The following is a 6,650-nucleotide window of genomic DNA, read 5'->3' on the forward strand; positions in this document are numbered from 1 at the left end:
CGGTGCTTACAGAGGTCTTCCTTTCAAACCGGAGGAAGGTCACATTATTCAGATCAACAAGTGTGTGTTCAGGGATCTGCGTTCTGGAAGTTTCCCTCAATTTCTGATAAAAACTGGACTGAGCCATTCCTGAACCACACAGATAAGACAAGTGACTTTTGGAATGTGATTAAAGCCATCAATCTAAAAATCAAACAGGAAACCCTGTGCCCCACAGATAAAGGGCAGCTAGGGAAAAAAAAAATCTGACCTCTTATTCGGATTGGTACAAACCCCTCACAGAGGAAAAAAATGTACAATTCAGTCAGGATGAGTGAAAAGAGCATCTCATAAAAGATGCATCACTTCCCTGGGGTGGAGGAGAGGGGAGCTGCGGAAAGCCACACCACAGCCCTATTCACTGGGCAAAAATGTCTGGCTCCGGAAGAGGGGGCCACCAGACAGGGGGTCTTGTGATGCTGCAGTGGGAGTAAGTCCTGTGGAAATGGTGTGTTCCTGTTCCCCTAGACACACACAGTTTCCCCATCAGTGACCAGAACGGAGGCGGGAGAGTCTCGCCAGTGTAACTGTGCCGGGGTGATCCCATGGGAGGTGGGAGGGGTTGGACTCTCTCCAGGAAGTAGGTCCCAGGAACAGCAAGGACCTGACACATTGGGGTCAGCTCGGGAACAGAGAAGTGTCCACTTAGTTTGGGTTATAGCTGCTGCTGTTATTTTTAAAACAAAAAGGAAATGACCAGAAAGGCTGAAAGCAAACAAATCAAGTACCAACTTCCAGTGAGGGCCGCCAGGTTTGGTGGCACTGGATAGAGGAGGACAAGGTACCACCCAGTGGCACCTACGTGGTGACTCCCACCAGCCACTTCTGAGTGTCCTTAGGTTTAAAGTAAAGGGTCTGGACCAACAGGCACTTGAAAAGGTGCTCCATATTGCTAATCATTAGAGAAATGCAAATCAGAATGACAATGAGGTATAACCTCACACCAGTCAGAACGGCCATCATTAAAAAGTCTACAAATAATAAATGCTGGAGAGGGTGTGGGGAAAGGGGAACCCTCCTACACTGTTGGTGGGAATGTAACTTGGTGCAGCCACTATGGAGACCAGTATGGATGTTCCTTAAAAAACTAAAAACAGAGTTACCATATAATCCAGCAATCCCACTCCTGGGCATAGATCTGGAGAAACGTCTAATTCAAAAAGACATACGCACCCCAATGTTCATAGCAGCACTATATACAATAGCCAAGACATGGAAGCAACCTAAATGTCCATCAGGAGATGACTGGATAAAGATGTGGGGGGTGTGTGTGTGTGTGTGTGTGTGTGTGTGTGTGTGTGTGTGTGATGGAATATTACTCAGCCATAAAAAAGAATAAACTAATGTTAGCAATATGGACAGAACTAGAGATGATCATATTGAGTGAAGTATGTCAGACAGAGAGAGACAAATATCAAATGATATCACTTATATGTGGAATCTAAAATATGACACAAATGAACTTACTTACAAAACAGAAACAGACTCACAGACATAGAAAACAAACTATGGTTACCAAAGGGGAAAAGGCAGGGAGAGATAAATCAGGGGTTGGGGATGAACAGACACACGTGACTATATATAAAATAGACAAACAACAAAGACCTACTGTAGAGCACAGGGAACTCTATTCCATTTCTTGTAATAATATATAATGGAAAAGAATCTGAAAAGAAAGTGTATACATATGTATGTGTATGTATAACTGAATCACTTTGCTGTACACCTGAAATTAACATTGTAAATGAACTACACTTCAATTAAAAATTTAAAAAAATAATAAAGTTAAGGGCCCAGAATAGTGCAATTTACCTGAATTTAGTGGACCACAGATGTCCTTAAAATGCTGACAGAATCCTTATAGGTATTGATTAGGTAGGAGGATCTGCCTGGAAATAAGTAGACAGTACTGGATGGTTTCAGAAAACAACTCATCTCTGCCAAAACTCCATAGGAACTGAGTTCTTAGGTAGAATATGGATGCATAAATATAATATTCTCTGTTTTAGATCAGAAATGGCCATATTTTGCATTATAAGTCAATATTTTTAAAATTAATAGACAGTTTTTAGAGAAGTTTTAGGTTACAGAAAAACTGAGCAGAAAATAGTTTCCCAAATCAATTATACTTCAACAAAAATTTTTTAAAAATTATATATATATATCTGAATCACTATGCTGTACACCAGAAACTAACTCAACACTGTAAATCAACTATACTTCAATTAAAGAAAAAATAAATAAGAAGAACGTAGCATTTTCCCACATACCCTTCTCTCCCTCCTTTATTTCCTGACATTTAGTGTGGTGATAATGTTTTTAAAAGAAAAAATATCATTGGTACTGATTTTTTTTCCCCAAGTGTGACACTAATATTACCATGAAGACAGTTTGAGAAAATTTGAAGTAGAAAGAAAAGGGAGAGGTTTTTCCCTGCAAAGGGCTTTCCGTTTGAGGGGAGCCACAAGGCACAAACGAAGCTATAAAAACTTAACGAAACGGCTTATGAAATCATCCAGAGTTTGTCAGCGTAAGAGCGGGCTCCTTCCCACGTTAGCCTCTCTGAGCCACGTAATAATCATCGAGTTTATCATTCTTCTCTGGAATACTGGCAAAGTGGCCGCAGTTAGGTAAAGGATTCCAGAGGAAAAAGGTGAATTTCCTAATTTGCAGCTGCAGGCTCTCACCCTAGACGGCACAGCTCACAGGGGGTACAGATCACCCGCGGGAGCACAGTGGAGCTGTGTGTATTTGCCGACTTCTGAAAAGCTGACACCAGGGGTGATGTCTCAGAGCTCAAAGGGACAGTTTTAGGACCAGGAACAGAAAGTTCTCTTTTAGAAAATCAGGAAGCCAACCCGAGAGACTCCTTCCCTCCAGGAAGGAACTGACCGAACATGAGACATATTCAAGAAGCGTTTGAACACCCTCGTGGATGACCCCATAACTTTCCATAACAGGTTCAGGAAAATTCCCAATCTCCTGACACACTGTCTTGGACAAGAGAAACTGCTGGCGGGGAGGGCACAGCTCTGTGGTAGAGTGCGTGCTTAGCATGCATGACGTCATGGGTTCAATCCCCTAGTACCTCCACTTAAAAAAAAAAAAAAGATTTAACACAATATTGTAAACTGACTATACTTCAATTTAAAAAAAGAAGAAAGAAAAAAAATAAAAACAAAAACAAGAAAAAAAAACAAAAAAAGAAAAAAGAAAACAAAAAACACATAAAGATTAAAAAAATAATAAAAATAAATAAAAAAAGAAGAAAGAGAAACTTCTGACGGCCTGGATCTGGTGTGATGTCAAGGAAGCCTCTTTTTGCTAAAGTAATTTCAAAGTATTGGGGGAAGAAAAAAACACCAAAAACAACAGTGCTCCACACTTGATTTTCTCTCCAGTCTTTGTCCACACGCATGTTTATACGTGATGTTTATATAGTTCATATCACAGTTCATATACAAATTTTTCTACTTCTTTTGGGTAAGTTAATTTAAGCTTGATTTTGATGGTCTGTATAATTCTATATAATCATCATAATGGCTACACAATGTTGCCTTATCCTGACATATAATACAGGACTCTTTCCCTATTTTTGGACATACATCATTTTCTGTTTTTCGATAGTCATGATAATGTTTTGCACCTAACATTTTCTTGTATGGGAATTTAAATTTTTATTTCATTGGGCTGACAATTCAGAAGTTGAATTACTTCTCCAAGAGACTAACTCAGCTTTTCCCTATTTCTTTTGAAGTAATTTCAAACTTGCAGAAAAGTGGCACAAGGAATACAAAAATACACCCTGGAGAATGGTTCTTAAGGAGGGGGGGCTTCCCTTTTAAGGGTTTGTCCTGTTTGACAAGTCACTGGGACACCTAGCCAAAGTGAGTGGCCACCCAATGACACTGTTTCAGATCCACTGTGATATTTACCCCAGGTGGCTACTGAAATGAAACCCTCCTAGATCGTACGCAGCTTTTCTGCCTTCTGGTGCCAATCCATCTTGTTGCAAGTCCCTCATCCATCATTCTTTTCTTTGAGTTTCCAGACATCGCATCATGTCTTACTCAGCTGATAGGGGTCTCAGTGAAGTCCCTGTTCTCGTGGCCCCCTCTGTGTCCCCTCTGGTGATAAGGGGCTGGTGACTCACAACGCTGTGGGTGAGGACCCCGGAGCAGCGTCTTCGGGGAAAGCCCTGTATGAATTCTGTAGGGATTATTTCCTTCCAGTTTCTCCGTGGCCACTTGGTCTCTGTGTTATCTGGGCCTGGCATTTTATTTCTCTGCTTTGAAAGCCAAGGCTTTTGATACAATGTTCCCAGGATGTGATTTCACCAAGATTTATTTTTATTTCTTCTTTTCCGCCCCGCCCCCCGCAGCAATCTTGTGACTGAAATCAAGGCTCCCATTGTCATGGGTACAGGACAGCCTCTCTACACCCACCTTCCATTCTCAGGCTTCCCCAGAGTCCATAAAAGAGAAGGCTCTCTTGCACTAAGTAGGAACATGAAGGCCCGGTCCTAGGACCAGAATGTTAATGGGTCTGAGTCATTTGGTCGTATTTCAGCAAAGCTCAGGGGCACCTGCTGGCCTCCCGATAACCCTCTGCTTTCAATCCCCTGTTCCCTGTCCACCTCAAGACCCCAGGCTGCCCCACGTCCTGTAGACAGCCCATCCCCACCGGAGATCACTTTGAAGGTTAATTGATCAAATATGCATCTTAATTGGGGGCCTAAAAACAGAAGAGACCTTTTTTCTAAAGGTGGAATTGCAGGTATCCTGGGTTGGGGAGACCCTCCCTCACCCCATCTTCAATTACATTCTGCCCCCTACCCGCGCCCCATAGAGTCTCTCCCCAGGTTTTTTTTTTTTATTGCGATATAGTCAGTTTACAATTTTGTGTCAATTTCTGGTGTACAGCACAATGCTTCAATCATACAAGAATATATATTCATTTTCATATTCTTTTTCACCATAAGCTACTACAAGATATTGAATATATTCTCCTGTGCTATACACTATAAATTTATATATATATATATATATATATATATATATATATACACACACATATATATATACACACACACACACCCCAGTCAGTATCTGCAAATCTCAAACTCCCAGTTTATCCCCTCCCACCCTGCTCCCCCTGGCAACCACAAGTCTGTATTCTATGTCTGTGAGTCTGTTTCTGTTTTATATATAAGTTCATTTGTCTTTTTTTCTCTCTCTCTCTCTTTTTAAATTAAAATATAGTTGATTTACCATGTTGTGTTACTTTCTGGAGCACAGCATAGTGATTCAGTTAAAATTCCTTTTCATATTCTTTTTCATTATAGGCCATTACAGGGTGTTGAATATAGTTCCCTGTGCTCTGCAGTAGGACCTTGCTGTTTGTATATTTTATATACAGTAGTGTATCTGCAAATCCCCAGCTCCCAATTTATCCCTCCACCGCCCCCTCCACCAACCACAAATTTGTTTTCCATCAGACTGCAGTCTCTGTGTGCTCTAACCATTTAAATATGATCGTTTGTCCTCTACAGGAGTTCAAATTAAAGTCCGATTACCACCACCGCTCCACCCCTGCTGAACCAAAATGCCCCCAAAAAAGCCTGTAAGGAAAGTAGATTGTCTCCTGGGACGGGGCCACCCCTGCCGCAATTTACCTGATGCTTGCCTGCAACTAACGCTTATTTGCAGCTTACCTAGCTCCAAGGCGCCAGTGTAGCTAACTCCATCTCCCATTGCCCCTTTTCTGCAGTGGCCACTGGCAGGGCTATGGCTTGATAAAAACAGAGAGAAACAGTTCGACCTTGGCCACCACTGCCTTATTTTCCAACCTCTGAATCAGCGCTCATCCCTTGACAAATGTGAGCATGTTTAGGATCAGAATGCGTGACACCTAACTGGTCATCCTACACTTTCCTCGGCCAGCCTCGTGTGCCCTCCCCGCATCCTTTCTCTTACTTCTCTCTCATCCTCACCGATGCCTTGTCTCGGCTAGGCATCGATCAGTAATAATGGATGCCCCTGACTGCTCCCCGTGATGGATCAGGGAACTTATGTGCATTGTCTCATATGACCTCGGTTGCGAAAGCTCAGCGTAATTGAAAATCTCGACCGAGGTCACAGCCCTCATTCCTGTTACCGCCGATTCAAGCGTCAATCTTTCCCCTACACCGAGCGGCTCTCATTTCTCCGCCATCGGGTCTGATGGTGGAGTGATACTTACATTCAAAAACAAACTCCAGAACACTGAAAAACATCCCTAGGGTAAGGGGTGGACGTGAGGGATGGAACTGCCAGCGTGAGCGGCCCCGTTTAGGGCAGAGCGTGGGCTCAGCGCCCCCACCTGTATTCCACGACACATCAGGGAACTCGGGAGACCTCACCCGCTGTGGATTCACTTAACAGAGAAGAGAAATGATTTCACCCGAGATGACAGAGCTGGGGTGTGGCTGGTTCCGGGCTGGGGCACTTTCCACTGCGGGTGAGCAGGTGAGCCCCGCCCCCGCCCTCTTCCCAGGTACTCCAACCCTGAAGCTTCCTCTGCCCGGAGGGCAGCTGGCCCACCCATCCAGCCCTTCCAATCTCTTGCGTCCA

This window comes from Vicugna pacos, chromosome 26 (genome assembly GCF_048564905.1).
Source record: "Vicugna pacos chromosome 26, VicPac4, whole genome shotgun sequence".
Taxonomy (NCBI): Eukaryota; Metazoa; Chordata; class Mammalia; order Artiodactyla; family Camelidae; genus Vicugna; species Vicugna pacos.